This window comes from Pinus tabuliformis, chromosome J (assembly GCF_031772625.1).
Source record: "Pinus tabuliformis cultivar Carrire ecotype Pingquan chromosome J, CPIR1, whole genome shotgun sequence".
NCBI classification, from domain to species: domain Eukaryota; kingdom Viridiplantae; phylum Streptophyta; class Pinopsida; order Pinales; family Pinaceae; genus Pinus; species Pinus tabuliformis.
Genome location: NC_142295.1, coordinates 160,008,129 through 160,026,852, shown reverse-complemented (window position 1 = coordinate 160,026,852; position 18,724 = coordinate 160,008,129). Strand labels below are relative to the sequence as shown.

The following is an 18,724-nucleotide window of genomic DNA, read 5'->3' as shown; positions in this document are numbered from 1 at the left end:
TCATATTGAGACAATCCTTGTCATAATGCCACATGAAAATATGGTTGATTTTCTTACAGAAACAAAGTTTGTTACAATGTCATGTTAGACCATAATTGACCATACTTAACCATAATTGATTTTCATATCCCAACAATCTTCCTATCATAAATATCTTTAATTTAAAATAATTTATTGCATTAGAGATGATAATAAGATGATAATAAGATATGAGACCCAAGACTCTGTCTCGGAACCTTATTTTCGATCATTTCTGCTCTTCAGAATTAATTATATTAATAGAAACTACTAAAACTACAGTTCAGCAGAGACTATTCGGCGTAAGCTTATATCGATAAAAACAGCTAAACTACAATTCAACAGAGGCAGGTTCAATAACGTGAGGACACCATTGGCACCATTCATGTTTCGCAGCCTAGCTCTGGTGTCAACTCTGATTCCGCAGCCGGACTCTGGTGCAGCTCATGCATTTCTTCAACAAAACACTTCAAGTTAGCATAAGAAGAACCATCTTTTTCTACTGCTATCTTCGCAAGCTTCCTCAACTCCTGAGCTCTCGCCCTCATGTTTTCTCCTTCTTCGTCGGCCAGAAGCATGGTAACTGCTCTTCGCACTTCCTCTTCATCGGGCACACAGCTAATGTCCAGACATATTTGTATGCCGATCCCGAGGCGTTCTGCCAGGAGTTTAGAGTTAAATGGCTGGTCTGCGAACATGGGCCAGGTAATCATTGGGACTCCCAGGCTTACGCTCTCCAGAGTGGAGTTCCACCCGCAGTGAGTCAGGAAAGCGCCGATGGAAGGATGGGAGAGAATGAGGAGCTGAGGCGCCCACCCCCATATTACCAGTCCTCTCTCGCGAGTCCTCTCCTCGAATCCCTCGGGCAGGCCCACTTCGGTACTTTTAGGCTTAGGCTCCATCTGCGGGCTTCTGATTGCCCAGATGAAATCCTGCTCGCTCGCCTCTAACCCCACAGCCACCGCGTGGATCTGCTTCTCGTTGAGAAAAAACATGCTCCCAAAACAGACGAACACCGTGGAGTGAGGACTTCGAGAATCCAGCCACCTCAAGCACTCCCCTCGGCCATGTCCGCCGCCTTACCCCTGCTATTGATGCTTTCGCGACCGATCCCGGTGTCATCGAAAACGGCGGGAGGGAGAATGGGACCGATGCTCCATACGGGTTTCCCCGTTAGCTTTCTGATGTGATCGATCCCTAAGGAATCGAACTCGTAAAACGTATTAAAAATAATGCCCCGGCCCTCCATGCTCCGGTTAATCTCCTCCTTAACGAAGTTCTGCATGGGATCCGAATCTGGATCACGCATCATCACCGACAGATCAGATTTGCGCAGCTTCAGGTCGAAGCTCAGGTGTGGGACGTCAAAAAACTCATCGTCTCCCTCCACGTTCTTCTGCGGCGTATAAGTAATCACAGAGTGCATGACAGATATAGCAAATGCTCCTGACGTATGGAAAACTACGGTGGGGATCCCGAACTTGGCGCCAGAGCCGTGTACCCATCCCGTAAACATGTCGCTGATAATGCATACCGGAGGAGGAAAGGAATCGGCAACCTCGTCAGTATTCTCCTTAATATTATTCGTCTGCTCATTGAGCCACTGTTCGAACGGCCCGGCCAGCTTATACGACGAAACAAAGAGTATTCCGGCGACATGAACGGGAACGTTATCTGAGTTATCGATTCCCGGGGGCACCCCGTCGATGGGAGGCAAGAGCAGAGACACCAGCCGGAGATCCAGATTTAAACCCTGGACCTGAGGCTGGAGCCGTTTGGCGCTTCCCGGTGTTGTTATATACGAAACTGAGAGGTCATGCGAGGCGAGCAGCTTGGCCAATTCCATGAATGGAATGAGATGGCCCTGAGCCAATGATGGAACCACCACGACATGCGCTTTCCCTTTTCCCATTAGAAAACTGCAATAATAGCAACTAAACACAATGAACCGACGCTGCAAAGCGACCTGATCAGTGAAATCCCCTATGGCCTTTCTGGATCTAAGTTACAACAATCACACACATAAGAATAAACTTTAAAACCAGAGTTATGCACTAAATCCAAATAAAAAAAGCAACGCAACAGAATATGCTGTGTAGCTCTCTCCCCTATGGCCTCTCTGGATCTAACTTACAACAATCACACACATAAGAATAAACTTTAAAACCAGAGTTGTGCACTAAATCCAAATAAAAAAAGCAACCCAACAGAATATGCTGTGTAGCTCTCTCTCCTCCGCAGAAGCAGAGTTACTCTTTTGCACGGAAGCAGTCGCCTTATGATTGCTACAGTTTACTCCATCAACATTATACTGTGTCCGACAGAGCAGAGCATTAAATTCAAGGATTGGTAATAAATGAGGCTTTAATAAATGAGATTGTAAGGAATCGCTGACCCACATAAATGATAAATTCAATAAATGAGACACAGAGGAATCACGATCACCAATAAATAAATCGTAATAAAGTTGAAAGGGAGATGTCTTTGTTTTATGTTACGATTCATTCCTTAGAAAAAGGTATTGCATTTGATTTTTGTTTCGACTCTTTCCAATAATTTGATTTGTTCCGCAGCATGAAATTCACTTTACTATCGTATGTTGAGAACTTGAATCCAGAGCCATTGCATTTGATTTTTGTTTCGACTCTTTCCAATAATTTGGTTTGTTCAGCAGCATGAAATTCACTTTCATATCGTATACCGAGAACTTGAATCTAGAGCCATTCAAATTTTCTACGGTAGCATGGTCGTCGAATTCAACGAGAGACAAGGCTGCGATGCGGACGTAATACCTGCCGAATAAATAATTATGAAGTATATGCTAATAGTTGAAGTTTAATATAAGATGTAAATATGTATTTCATCATGCATAGAATGTATTTCAGTTTTAGATGATATGTATGTGAATTATATCTTGTCTTTTTGGAATAAAAACTCTGAACACAAAATTTGATCTACTGAACTTTGACACGAATTGCTGACAACATATCAGATGCACTGAAGCCATGATGTTCTTCTATTAAATTGAACATATTAATGTGAACACGTGACTATGTTTACACATATTTATCAAATAAATTTTAAAAATAAATAAAAATAAAAACTAAAGCTTTTAAATTGTTTTATAAAATTTTATTTAAGTACAATTATGAATGTAAAACGACAATAAACCATGCATAAGGATGGCCTAATACCGTCAATTGAATGTTAATTTTTGTCCTCAAGTTAATGCCTGGATAACGGAAGGCCATCAATCACGGTGACATTTAAAAAATAATAAATAGATCTAGCATACTCCTAAGAGAAGGAAGGCCAAAGAGAATATAAGGTAGATATGTTGTAAAGGAACACTGATATTTTTTTTAATAATAATTTGTGGTTTATTTTGTTAATTATGTTTTAGAATTTTTTGGAGTTTAAATGTTTTATAGTTTTTAACTTATTTTATTGTCTTTTTGGGTCTCTAATGGTATGTAAATTAGAGAAAGAGAGGTTAGAAGAGAATCATTATGTTATATGTTATCTCAAGGATGTCTAACTTACAACTTTACAATAAAATTAGTGATTACAAATATATTTTTAAATTTTTAAGATTTTATTGATCATGCTTTCTACTATCATATATAGGATAATATTCAACACTTAAAATAATTGATTAGGGAAACCATAATGCATAGATTTGATATTATTATATTTGAGAATTGATGTGCATTTATTTCTTTATGACCATGATTACAAATATGTTAATTAGGAAATACATTGGTATGAATGTTAGGATATTCACTATAAGTAGTGTACATGTACTTATATTGGACAAGGCATCAATTAGTTTTTATCACCTGTAGAAGCATGGGTATTGATCATACTACCACGAGCAATAGAGACATCAAAGCAAGTTGCAAGTAAGCAACTTGTAATGGCATTAACCTAATTGATTAGTGTGTAGCTATGCCTCTCTTTTCTAGTGTATTCTCAAGCTATCTACACATAACAAGATATATTATATAAGGATGCCCTATTGACCTTACCAAGGCATATCCTATCATTGACAATGACCAAAATGAAGCTGCAATAAACATAATGGCCATGTTAAGTGTTGAATCGTCACACCTAATGAACCATGCATGCTTCAGTGACATATGGTTTCTTCAATTCAAGATAAGAGGGAATATAATCCAATGAAATCACCATGAACAATAAGAGTAACAATTCAGACTCGATGATATGTGAGGATGATGGAGTTGCTAGTATTTCAACCTAAAGACATCATGATGTGGCAATTTTCAATGTATCAATAGGTGGAAATTCTTAATTGGACCTAAGAAGATGACGACCATAGTCAAGCTACAATGAACACTAGGGCCACACTAAATGCTAAATCCTCATACCTAATCAACTATACATGCTTTAGTGAGATATGCCTTTTTTATTTGAAGATAAAGGAAGATATAGGAAAATGAAATGAACATGAACAATAATAGTAATAGTTTGGAGTTGATGGTAGGTGAGGATGATGAAGTTGCTAGTAGTTGAACCTAGAGACGTCATGATGTGGTAGTTTTTTATTTGTCAATGGGTGGAAGTTCTTAATGAAATGAAAAAAAATGACTAAAATTAAAGCAAGAACCTCACTTTAAAAAAAATTGTTTGATGTAATTAAGATATAATCAGTCAATATGTGTTTTAGTAGATTGCACCATTCACAATGATGAATGGTTTATCACCTCATGTCTAAGGTAAGTGGCCATGAAATTTCATGTTAGTAGGAGAGAAAACATGATTCCAATCAAGAAAAATGTGAAGGACCACAAGAAAAAGCATTATCACGAGACAAGATGTCAACAATGGTATTTTCTTAATTCTTTTTCACTTTGTCCTTTTCTATAATGATCTTATGGCATATTATAGGGCTAAAATTGGCATTGTAAATTAAGATAAAAAGAAAAAGAAAAACATAAAACAAATACTCAATTATATAGAATTTGATATTTTATATACTAAAGATGCAATTTAAATAATTTTAAATCTTATCAAACATACCAAACATATACACCATTAAATTCTTCATAATACTTATTTTAAAAAAAACATTTTTATTTTAAATTATCTTTCCAGATAAAACTATGATACTATGATATTGACCATTAACTTTAAAAATACATATAAAAAAATTAATTTAAGATACTCTGACTATTCATCTTTAATACCTACCACCAATTACTATTAAATAATATCATTATTCATCTGGTATACCTAACACCAATTACTATTAAATAATAAAACATAAAAAGTATAAATTAGATAATTTATATTAATTTTAAAAATGAGATAAATCATTCATAACATTATAATATTTTAATATTGAATTAATCCAACCATATGGCACTATGATAATAAGATCTCGGTAAAAAAGATCCTTTTATGTACGAAGCTATCACGTGATATATGCATGTAGCCATCTAGTGACATATTATGTTTCACTACCCATGAAGATTTATGTTTACAAAGTGTAATGTGCATTAGTTGAAGTAAAGGAAACTTTTTTATTTTAAATAGAATAATATTTGAAATTTTAATTAAGGTTATTTAGAGTAATGAGATGGAGTGGTTGTTATTTTTTCTATTTAGGTTTAAATTTTTGTTAGTGACATAATGAGTTATAATGTCTTTATAATGCCTTTATAAATATTCTTGTAATGTCTGTGTTTAAGAATATTTTTGTACTTGTGAGATTATATGAATATGGTTTTATTATTTTCAAGTTTTGTGAAATATTATTCACGTAATATTGTTTCACTCATTTGAAATTTTGTGAATTTTCTTCTTGTATTGGTTTTGAGCCTTGCGAAATCTTAAGTAATTATGCTTGTCAATTTTTATGAATATTGTTGTATTAACTTTAAGTCTTGCGAAATGTTAAATAGGTAATATTATTATAATGATTTAGAATATTTTAAATTTTTTTAATATATTCGCTTCACTAATATTTTTTTTTTTTAATATATCTTAGTTATATAAATTATATTCTGATTTCGTATATTTTAATTTATCATTAAAATGCTTATATACAAAGAAGTCCTTCATTGTATATGTGCATGTAAAGAAAAATGTATAAATATAGTGCGTAAGCATTGAGATTAAACAAAGTTTGGAGTTTAGCTATTTATCCCATTTAAAGAGCATTTGTCATAGGAATATTGATAGTGCAAAAATAAATATGGAAATATATTAATATATATTATTTTAATAGTTAGCCCCAAGGGTTAGTTCAGTTGGTCAAAAACCGTGCCTCGCCATCGGGAGGTCACAGGGTCGAATCCACCCGAAGCCCTTGGGGTCAGGCCTTGTAGTAGGCTGAGGGGCGATTTAGCCTAGCTATCGCCTAGATTTTTCCGTGGACGTAGCGATCACTCACTGACCAGGGTGCTCGTGAACCACATGCCAAAAAAAAAAAAAAAAAAAAATTATTCTAATAGTAATTTAAATAAAAAATATTGTATTAATTTTTATAATATATAAAAAAATTATTTTATAATTTTGTAAATAATAAATAATAAATATTTATATATAATTTTTTTTGGTTTGTTAAGTTATTTGTGCTTTTTTACATAATCGACACCTAGGGATATTAAAGTTGTCAAAGTTATCAAAGTGACTCGGGGATTGCACCTGGCTTCAGCCACACCTCCCCTAGCATGAGCGCAACAACTTGCATGATATTCGATGCTGGGCTGCTTTGCTAACGAAACTAATCCTCGACTGATTGTGCTAGTAAAACTTATTATATATAATTTATTATAATATTTTTTACTATTTAATTTATTTATATAAAATATATATCTAAACAATAAAATAAAATAAAATTATATATATATATATATGTTGTTTTAAAATTTTATATTTGAATTTCAATATATATATTCAAAATATTAATAATATTAATAAAATTATCTTAAAAAATAAATGGAATGCCTTTAAATATTTTTCCATGCTATTTAAAAATGATTATTCGACTACCATTATCTACTACTTCTACTTTTTCTTGAAAAAAACGAGTTCTCATACTTTGTTAGGGGTTTAATTGTGAATCACAAATAATTGTGATTCTTATTTTTGTTTTTTGGTTGTAATGTATGAACCTATCGTATTTATTATTCATTGTGCTATATCATTTAAATAGTCAGGTAAGTGAGTGCAAGCGAGAGAGATGTGAGAAGAGATGACATGAACATTGACCAAGATAATGAGGTAAGCAACTTCAAGATGGATTTGAGGACAAGGTCGCATAGTGAAAGGCCTAATCAATGCAGTTAAGGAGAGAGGGATGTGAGAGGAGAAGACCTTATTGGTCATATTTTTTTTAGGCGTTTTATTTTTAAATTATTTTTAGTGAATGTTTTTCCAATTAATTTTAGCTAAAATTTTGTCAAGTAATTACACATTTTAATGGTTGCGAATAAATAATTTAAAATTATAAGTTATAAAAAATTACGTTGCCACATTATTATAATATGATTAGAAAAAATAAAAGAAATAGAACATTTATACTTGCCATTCATATTCTCTTGAATTAATTGAAAATCATTTGGTTTTATTTTTTATTTATTTTTATTGTGATTTAGCACCTTTTACAAATTTGATATTTCAAAAGTTGTCTTATTTATCTGCAACAATTCAAAAATTGAATATCAAAACTTAAAAATAGATTTGAAATATTAAATAATGAAAAGTAAACACATTGAAATTGTTAATAACAGAAATATTTTTTATCTAATATACTTAAAGAATTAAATATTCTATTGGAGTTCATCTGAAGCTTTATAAGATGACAAAAAAATATCTTTTTTTCCAATTACTTATATTAAATGAAGTTTCAATAAAATATTTTTTTTTTTTTAATTTTCAATAATTTAAAAATTATTCACAAAATTTTAATTAAGGTGAAATTACATTTTTTGTTCCACTGGTATCCTCAGCTAGTAGAAGGTGGGTTGAGTCCATCACATTGTTCTTTTGTAGGTAGAGAGAGTAATTGCAGTGAAAATAAATCTACTCCTCGAGTCTCTTTGATGGTGCCAAGACAAAATGAGGAGTAGAAGGGGGGAATTGGAATTTCTTAGTTAGGGTAATGAGGCACAAGACACTTTTCCCATGACTTAGAAACCACCTACATCAATGTAGTTCCACCTAATACCCATAAGGAAATTCGTAAGCTTGAGTACCAAATAGGGGAGGAAAGACAATCTCTTTTGGATTCTAAGATTTTGGAGGAAATGTCAGCTTGGGTTCCTAGCCCCGGCACACTAGGGGTGCTTAACGGATAATTTCCTTCTGTGGACAAAAAGACTGATTTCCTTAGAGAAGTTTAAAATATGGAGGAAAGACTTACCTAGAATCCAATTCAAGCTCTCATCTTCTCCTTGCTTGTAAGCACCAAATTCAAATCCAAATGCTAAAAGTGGAACCTACAAAACAAATAAAACAAGCAAGAGAACCAAGATATACAAATAGCATATACTAACATCTCTAAATAATGAGGCAAGAAGGCATTATTCTACATATGTATAAATGAGACATAAGTATAGGAAAACAAAGCACTTTTTATATTAATGAAAGTAGGAGAAGATACAACCCTTGTTGATCTTGACCTTGCAGATGTCTCCCAACTATCTTGCCATTCCTTTTCCACGAAGAAAGCCTTAAATCACAACTCAAATGCATATATGGATAATGGATCCCTAGGCATAAAGCAGCAACATGAGGGCATAGAAAGGGTTCTCCAAAAGCCAAGCTAGACTCTATGGGAGGCATTGAATTTATAGGGTAAAAAATGTGGTTTGGGATTTACCATTCTAGGACTTAGATCCACATGAGAGGGATGACAAGTTCTAGGTAAAAGAGATAAGACCTTGTTGTAGCAGCTACAACCACCCTCCAAAATTTTTCCTTAGCTTCTTTTTGGAGACTCCCTACCAACCTTCATAACAACATGTCTTGCTTTGTCAAGTACACAAGCTCCCATGATTTTCTTGCAGAAAGACAACCTATTAGTCAAACCTTGATGCATTCCCCTCATAGGTTGTTCATGTAGAATTGGTACAACAGCAAGCTAAGCAGCGCCTTCAAGAATTTGCACAAATGTGGAGGACAACCAACCTTCCCTCCAGAAATTGCGCAACCCTGACTAGCAGCCTACTGGGCCCCAGAATTGCACAATTCTGCTAAGCAAGATTCACACAGAAAGTTGTACAATCCTTCACAGCTAGGCTGCTCAGCCCAAAATTTGCGCAAATCTGAGCAAAAGTCAGTTTCTCTACCCAGAAATTGCACAAATCTTCTGAGAAGCCATCCCAGCTCTCAGCCAGAAATATGCATTTTCTCCCAGTAGTTGAGTAGCCTCTTGCATGTGCAGTTAAGTTGACCGATTCCCTCCGTGACTGAGCGAAACAAACTTGCATGCATGGGCTGATTCTCCCACGGAAACATGCAAAGACATCCCTTGTTTCAGAGATCTATTTTTGGCGGTTGGAGGTCACATGCAAGGATCATTTCAGAAACCTCCTACTAACTGTCGCTTTCGCTAGATTTGTGGCATGCATGTCATAGCCTCGATTTTATCAAAAGTCATCAAATGGACACTTCAGAGCTCATTCCTCACATCAACCTTGTAGTTATGACATTCCACATTGCATCTAAGATTTGTCAGCACATTCAGCATAGGTGTTTTGGGGTAAGCTCGTTTTCCATGTCTTGTGTTGCATTTCTAGTGCTTTTTGTGTTTTAATTCGTATGAACACTATCTTCTTGATTTTAGTGAGAGCTTGCTATCGTTTTGATACATAATAGCCTATACTAGCACCATTTCAGTTTTCATTAACATCTCATTGTTGTCGCATGCATGAAACTGTTTTCATGAACAGTCGCCGATTCGACGACACGCCTCACCCACATGCATGTTGTTCTGTTTTCTGAATCTGTCATTCACTGTTTGCATGAATGATAATTTACTTATGCTTACATTCAAAATCTCCATCCATTCTCTTTCAGTTGCTTGTCGACAAGTCTGGTAGCCTTGACCTAGACTCTGCCTCACTAAGACCGCATTATGCAATTCGGAGAGGGAAGGCATTGCCTTCCTCTTAGGAAATGCTCATTTATGCCCAGTGACTGTCCTCCAGTCTTGCATTGCGCAATTTTGAGGGACAGTGACTATTGGCCCAGAAAATTGCGCAATGCAGTCACCATTGCCAGCTGAGATTACGCATGTCGCAATTTCAGTAGTCAGCAACCATGCTGGACTGTGCATTGCATAGTTCTAGTAGTTAGTCAGCCTCCCAATAGCCCAAATTATGCCTTGCACAGTCTTGGTAGTTAGTCTCCCAACCTCCCGGTGGAAATTACGCAAACTTCATGATCAGTCACAAATGTATGTTGCAAGTTAGTTCTCAAGTTCATTTTGGTTTTCAACTGACAGATTGCTTGCCATGAGTGTTTCCATGTTTCCAAGTATCACAGGTGTTCATATGTCTCTCAACAGTATAGGTACAATGGTTTCTAAGAGAGCAGAGTCGAAGACAACGTTCAGAGCACACTTGGGGATGCAGTCAATCAAGTGTCTATGGACTTGCCTACCCACAAAGACATCAAGTTGTTCTTAGTCAAGGACATTAAGATATGATGGCAACAACATCACAGCAAGCACCATCATGAATAGTAGATGAAGGTAGCATAATGGATGCAATGAATGCAAGAGGAAGGTTGATGACAACACAGAGGTAGAACAAAGTTGCAATCTCAAGTAGATCCACTGGTGATAAAGGAAACTTTAGACGCTGAGGCTATGAAGTGACAGTGCAACATGAACATCGTGTGAAGATAGAGAATGGAACAAAGAAGGAGTTGCATGTGCTGAAGCAGAAACTCAAGGAAGAACATGAGTTTCATAGACAAGCAAATGAGTTGTAGTAGGAACAGGGACAACAGGGGGCACAACATGCACCCATAGATGAAATTACACCCGTATAGGTTATAGATCCATCCCAACAGCTGGCACAGAGCCAACATGGTGAGTAGTGTTGTTGATTGCATGCAAGGGATTCAAAAACATGCATGTCATTGTGCGCACACATGGAATCCCACCCATTCAGCACACTCACCAAGGAGAAGACAAGAATTAAGTCCAACTGGAGTTGAACATGTAGTTGATAGTTGATGTGCATGCCCACCAGCACACACTGGAAGATCAACATGGACACTATGCATCAGTGTGTTATCGGTTTGGCCGCAACTGGAAGACCATGTGTATGCTAGAAGACGAGTTGGAGGGAGGAACCATATCAGTCCACCCGGATGCAACGAAGGCAAGAGTTCACTTCAACAACATGTCACCATTGAGCACATGGACACTGTCATGGACAACCCAGCTTGGAATTAGCTCATCACCTTCAACCATCACAAGCATGTCAAAGAGTTGGTCTCACCACAACATTTCGAGTGTTGGTGATGTCTTGCATGGCTTGCTCAAGCCATTTTGTCTCACATGGGCACATGTGCATTGTAATGTAATGTCTTGTCAAGTGGAAGTTCAAGTGTCGATAGTTGGATGTAACAATCATAGAGTAGATGAAGTGTCATGAGGGTAAATGAACTATCTCAAAGGGGAGTGTCAAGGGTCACCCCACCCTTTGCTATAAATAGTCCATCATAACTCATTGTATAGGCTTTTGGTCAGCCAAGCTTCTGATAAGACTATCTTAGAGAGAGATTGGATAGTATTGTAATGAACCTTGGATTCTTCACTGTGCAGAGCTAGTACATCTCTTTGGAGGAGCAGGGGGTTGTGGCTGTAACGTTCCACTATTAGAGCTAGTGGTTGGACATGGATGTATTGTATGATCGGAACTTACACTTCTTAATATAAAAAAGCCAACACATTTCATGCATATGTTGTATTGTATTCTATGCTATCCAGTTTACTCTAAATGATATATGTATTCTTTGCTTACACATGCATGTATGGACTATTTTATATAAGTATGTGTGAATCTTTCTGAAATGTGCTATTGGTTTAAGCATCACTTTGGATTGCTTGCTAAATTGCTTTCCATCTTGTGATGCATCTTTTCTTGTGTGTTCCATTCCAAGCTGAGTACTATTATAGGTTTCCAAGGGTCGCACTCACCTCACCCTGAGTGTGTTAGAACCTCTCATGCATCTTCCTTGTCTTACTACATCTGTCACACCATTGCTACCAACGGAGTTATCTTGCTTGCCTCTGTGTGAAATCATGGTAAAGGCATTACCGTATGACCCACTGTTGGGACTCCTACACTAAATGGTCTGAGGTCTAATTGGGACTTCTTATTGGGGAGATCCCCTGACATGTTGGCAGGTACAACACCCTTAATATTTTTGGTGTTATAAGGAGGACCAAATGAAAAGTTGTGTCATCTCATCCAGTTTTGAACCTTTGCATATCTTTCATGGATTCATGCACTCTTCTCCCTCTGCGATGTTTCTCGAATCACGAAGATGTCACCATCACAAGGGAGTTTTTCGATCACTTGTCCAGTTACATGTATGATGGTGAAGGCGAAGAAGCTTGCCCTGAGTACTTACATGACTTTATTTCCATGCTTCATGAGGAAGATGGGTGTTCTGATGAATAGGCCAGCTTGCCGCTTGCATACACACTTCGTGAATCTCCACTTCGATGGTTGTTCAGCCTACCAGCTGACAGCTTGCACTCACTTGAGCACCTTTGTGATCTCATTGAAGACACTTTCTATCATTTTGATCCAGATCATCATGACCAAAAACTGTTACAGCAATGGAAGGCTCCACATGAATTGGTTATGGATTTTTGGTAGCACTTCCACGACTTGTGGTTTCAAGCTTCGAAGAGCCAGATGAAATTTTTCTATCTTTGGGGCCGATCAAAGTATTGTCTTAAGAAATCTGCTCGTCCCAAGAAGAAGTTTGAAATCAAACCTCACTCAACATTCTTCATCGATGGAGCTGCACAATCTGAGCCAGATGCGATCACTGTCACAACTGACTATCTGCCATCCCCTCATCAAACAACTCCACCATTGTAGAGTGATTTTGAGGATCATGCTAAGACACATGTTAAACTTTCACATCCTCCCAACATCACTTTGTTTAATTTTCCCGCAGATTTGGTTGTGAGTCCATCCAGTTGTCATATGCATTATGTTCCTCAACCTTCGTATTCGCACTGGGCTATTCGTCCAGATGATACTATCTTTTTTTCTTCCATTTTGGACTCTACATTTGTTTTGAGTGAGGAACAAGCCACTAATGAAGTTGGTGTTACACAACCAACATGCGTTGTCATTCATGAAGAGTATGAGTGGGAGCTTGTACATCAACAATTGGTGAAGGATGACTCCCTTCTGTCTGAGCCTCCTCCATTCTTTCCTGACATATTTGGTGAACCTACCATCCATGATTTCGCATGTGTATCTTCATCCATGGATGCACCCATTGTTGATCACTCGTAAGACACACCAGATATTGGTCCATAATTCGACAATGGAGAGGATAATTTATTCATTAAAAATCCACTTGATCTTTCGTCTGTCTTTTCAGGAAACACAGAGGATGAATTTGTTCTCTTCTCATCTACCCCTATGTTTGATTCATCTAATCATGAGGATGTCGATGAAATCATTAATTTTTCTGATTGTGGTTGTCATGATCCATTCATTTCCATATTTGATCACGATCATGACTCTATCACAATTGATCTTTCAAAGCCACCAGTTTATGATTATCTATCTGATGAGGAACTTGAAACACCTAAGACTATCGAGGCACTTCAGCCTGAGCTAATGGTTATGTCAGGCCCTCGCTCTCTTAAGGTTAGTCTCACTTCTGATTAGAAAATTGTTCAATCAGCCAAGGCTCCTCATCACTCATCTGTATACATTAAAAATAAATCTTGCACATTGGTCATCCTTTCTCCACTTGAATTACACAATCCTATCACTCATGCATTCAGGAGGAATCCTACATTGCAAGGACATGTGCACAACACAAGTTATCTTTGTTTGTTTCATTAGCTTGCATTTCGCAGTGAAGAGTGTGCTTATGCTTCAAAGTTGCTCGCAGACCAAGCCTTCACCAACTTGGGTCAACCAATGCACTCATGGCCGCATTGGAAATATCACTTCACATGATAAGGCCCTTGCATCGTTCGCTTAGGAGTAGGAGTAGTGTTTGCTTTCAGTCAGTTTTCTCGCATGCTTGTTTGCTTACTTCTTTTTTTGTTTGTTTGTCTTCTTTCTTATTTTCTTACTTGATTTTCTTTCACTTTTTTCTCCTACTCATGCTTTGCTTTCTTGTTTGTTAGTTCGCTTTTTTTGTTCATAGGTTAGTTTCGCATGAAACCATGTATGACTCTTGAAACAAGCTGGGTAAAGTACAAGAGGGCCTGTACAGCTATCACTACTTGTTTATTTGTCATCTTGCCTCTGTATGAAGAACTTGTTACTTTTATTCCATGATACGTCGAAGGAAAATACGTACTATTCGAAGTGAACCTTTGTGAAAACACAACACTTGTGTGCTAACTAGTGTCATCTACTCTAATCGGTTGCTTTTGGGTTAACCCTTTTCAGCTCAGTCAAGAAGAGTAAGGTGAGGGGGAAAACCTTAACAGGCATGTCAGAGATATAATAAACTACTTCTCTGCTAGAACAACCTCTTCTTCTCTCAATAAGTCGAGATCCCTCTTCGACCTCTTAAATGAATAAGTGCTATGCACAGTTGAAAAAATGAAAATGAAAAAATGAAAAGTTAAAAAAAAAAATTAAAAATGAATAAGGCAAAAGAAGGGAGAGGCTTCATGTGCAGAGAGGTGATGCAAGTAACTCCGCCGAGGTACTCATCAGGCTCACTGGTAGCAGAGCCATGCTTGTTTTCGTATGTGACTCCGCTGGGGTACTGTCCAGGCCTATTGGCAGCGAAGAAACACCAGAGATGAAACTAAGACTTTGACAACTATAATGATTGTGCATCAATATACCCCTCAATCCCAACTGAAACAACTATTTTGACTTGGCTTGGAATGTCTGTCAACTGACCAAGAGCTTGACAGATGCTACATCTTACCATCAAGCTAGTGTGAAAACCAAGACAAGCTGAGAAATAAACAATACTTCCATAGATGTTAGACATGCTTTTCATGAACAAGGTCCATTCAGAGAGTTAAATTTCTACCAATGTGTCGCCAAGTCTTTTAGCAACTACAACCACCCTCCAAAATTTTTTCTTAGATTCGTTTTGGAGCCTCCTTACCAACCTTCACAGTAGCATGTCTTTCTTCGTCAACTACACAAGCTCCTATGATTTTCTTGTAGAAAGACAGCCTGTCGATCAAACCTTGATGCATTTCCCTCACAATCTATTCATCCATACTTGGTCCTGCAGAAGGCTGAGCACCTCATTCAAGAATTTACGCAAATATGGAGGGCAACCAGCCTTCCCTCCAAAAATTACGCAATCCTTACTGGAAGTCTACTAGGCCCGAGAATTTCTTAATTTTGCTGAGCAAGCTTCACCAAGAAAATTGCACAATCCTTCCCAGATGGGCTACTTAGCCCAAAATTTGCACAAATTTGGTCAACAACCAGCTGTTGTGCCTAGAAATTGTGCAAATCTTCTAAGCAGCCAGCCCAGCTGCTCTCCCTAGAAATTGTGCAAATCTTCTCAGAAGCCAGCCCAGTTGCTAGCTAGAAATGTGCATTTTCTCCCAACAGTTAAGGAGCCTCTTGCATCTGTAGCTAAGTTGATTGGTTCCCTCTAGGACCAATCAAAACAAACTTGCATGCATGGGATGCTTCTCCCAAGGCATCATGCAAAGGAATCCCTTGTTTCAGGGATCTATTTTTGGCAGTTGGAGGTTACATGCAAGGATCATTTCAGAAATCTCCCACCAAGTGTCACTTTCCCTAGATTTGTGGCATACGCGTCACAACCTCGATTTTATAAAACCTCATCAAACGGATGTTGCAGAGTTCATTCCTCACATAAATCTTGTAGCTCTGACATCCCACATCGCATCTAGGAGCAGTCAGCACATTCATCTTAGCTGTTTTGGGGTAAGCTCGTTTTCCATGTCTTGTGTTATATTTTTGGCGCTTTTTGTGTTTCACTTCATATGAAAACTTTTTGCTTGATTTCAGTGAGCACTTGCTGTCATTTTGATACATACTAGCTTGTACTAGCACCATTTCAGTTTTCATTAATATCTCACTACTGTCGCATGCATGAAACTGTTTTTCACGAATGATTGTCGATTCAACGACTTGCCTCACCTACATGCATGTTATTCCATTTTCTAAATCTATCATTCACCATTTGCATGCATGATCATTCACTTATGCTTACACTTAGAATCTCCATGCATTCGCATTCACATTCACATTCAGTTTCCCATCGGCTAGTCTGGGTAATCTTGACCTGGACTCTGCCTCACCGAGACCGCATTACACAATCCAGAGAGGGAAGGCTCTGCCTTCCTCTCAAGAAATGTGAATTTCTGCACAGTTACTATCCTCTAGTCTTGCATTCCACAATTTTGAGGGACAATGACTGCTGGCCAAAAAGAACTGCATAATGCAGTGACTGAGCCTGCAACCATTGCCAGCTAAGATTGTGCATTGTGTAATTCCAACAGTCAGCAGCTAGGCTAGACTATGCATTGTGCAATTCTAGTAGCCAGTCAGCCTCCCAACAGCTCAGAATGTGCCTTGTGTAGTATTGGCAGTCAGTCTCCCGACCTTCTAAAGGAAATTACACAACCTTCATGATCAGTCACACAGGTATGTTGCAAATCAATTCTCAAGTTCATTTTGGTTTTTGAATGACGGATTGCTTGCCATGAGTGTTTCCATGTCTCCAGGTATCGTAGGTGTTCATCTTCCTCTCAGCAGTACAAGTACAATGTTTTCCAAGAGAGAATATTCAAAGACACTGTTCAGAGCACACTTGGGGATACAGTCGATCAAGTTTCTATGGACTTGCCTACCCACGAAGACATCAAGTTATTCATAAACAAGGACATCAAGATATGACGACAGAAACATCACAATGAGTAGCATCATGAACAACATTTGAAGGCAACATACCGTATGCAACGAATGCAAGAGGAAGGTTGTGTACAACATAGAGGCTAAACAAAGTTGCAAGCTCAAGAAGATCCACTAGTGATAAAAGCAACTTTGGAGACTCAGATTATGAGGTGACGACGTGAGATGAAGATGGCACAAAGATAGAGAATGGAATAAAGAAGGAGTTGCATGTGCTGAAGTAGCAGCTCAAGGAAGAACATGAGGTACATAGACAAGAGAATGAGTTGTAGCAGGAGCAGGGACAATAGGGGGCACAACATGAACTCACTGAAGAAACTGCACCGGTACAAGTTATAGATCCATCCCAGTAGCTAGCACAGAGTAGACATGGTGAGCATTGTTTTTTATCACATGCAAGGGATTCAGCAGCATGCATGTCACTATGCGTATGGATGAAATCCCACCCATTCAGCACACTCACCAAGGTGAAGACAAGAAGAAAGTCCAACTTAGATGTAACGAAGGCAAGAGTTCGCTTCAGCAAGATGTCACCATTGAGCAAACAGACACCATCACGGACAACCAAGTTTGGCATCACCTCATCACCTTCGACCATCATAAGAATGTCAAAGAGTTGGTCTCACCATAATGGTCTGAGTGTTAGTGAAGTCTTGCATGGATTTCTCAAGCCATTTTGTCTCACATGGGCACATGTGCATTGTAATGTAATGTCTTGTCAAGTGGAAGTTCAAGAGTCGATACTTGGATGTAATAGTCATAGAGTAGATGAAGAGTCATGAGGGTAGATGAACTGTCTCAAAGGGGAATGTCAAGGGTCACCCCACCCTTTGCTATAAATAATCCCTCATAACTCATTGTATAGGATTTTGGTCATCCAAGCTTCTGATAAGACTATCTTAGAGAGAGCTTGGACAATATTGTAATGAGCCTTGGCTTCTCCACTGCATAGAGCTAGTACATCTCTTTGGAGGAGAAGGAAGTTGTGGCTGTAACGTTGCACTATTGGAGCTAGTGGTTGGAAATGGATGTAATGTATGACTAGAACTTACACTTATTAATATAACAGAGCCATCACATTTCATGCATATGTTTTATTGTATTCTATGCTATCTGATTTACTCTAAATGATATATGTATTATTTTCTTACGCATGCATGTATGGACTATTCTGTATAAGTATGTATGAATCTTTATGAAATGTGTTGTTGGTTTAACCACCACTTTGCATTTCTTGTTAACTTGTTTTCCAGCTTGTGATGCATCTTCTCTTGTGTGTTCCCTTCCAAGCCGAGTACTATTACAGGTTTCCAAGGGGCGTACTCACCTCACCCTCAGTGTGTTAGAACCTCCCATGCACCTTCCTTGTCTTACTGTATCTATCACACCCTTTCTACCAATGGAGTTATATTACTTGCCTCTATGCAAAATCGCGGTCAAGGCAATATCGTATGACCCACTGCTGGGACTCCTACACCAAATGGTCTGAGGTCTAATTGGGACTTCTTGCCGGGGAGATCCCCTGACACGTTGGCAGGTCCAACACCGTCAATAGACCTCAAGAGTATGATTTCAAGTTCTAATCCAATAGT

The 18,724-nt window shown here is 37.8% G+C and overlaps 1 pseudogene; it reads right to left on the bottom strand.

Moving 5' to 3' along the window:
* Window positions 1-259: 259 nt before the first annotated feature.
* On the bottom strand, window positions 260-2,327 carry LOC149226159 (scopoletin glucosyltransferase-like; annotated as a pseudogene).
* Between the last annotated feature and the right edge of the window lie 16,397 nt (window positions 2,328-18,724).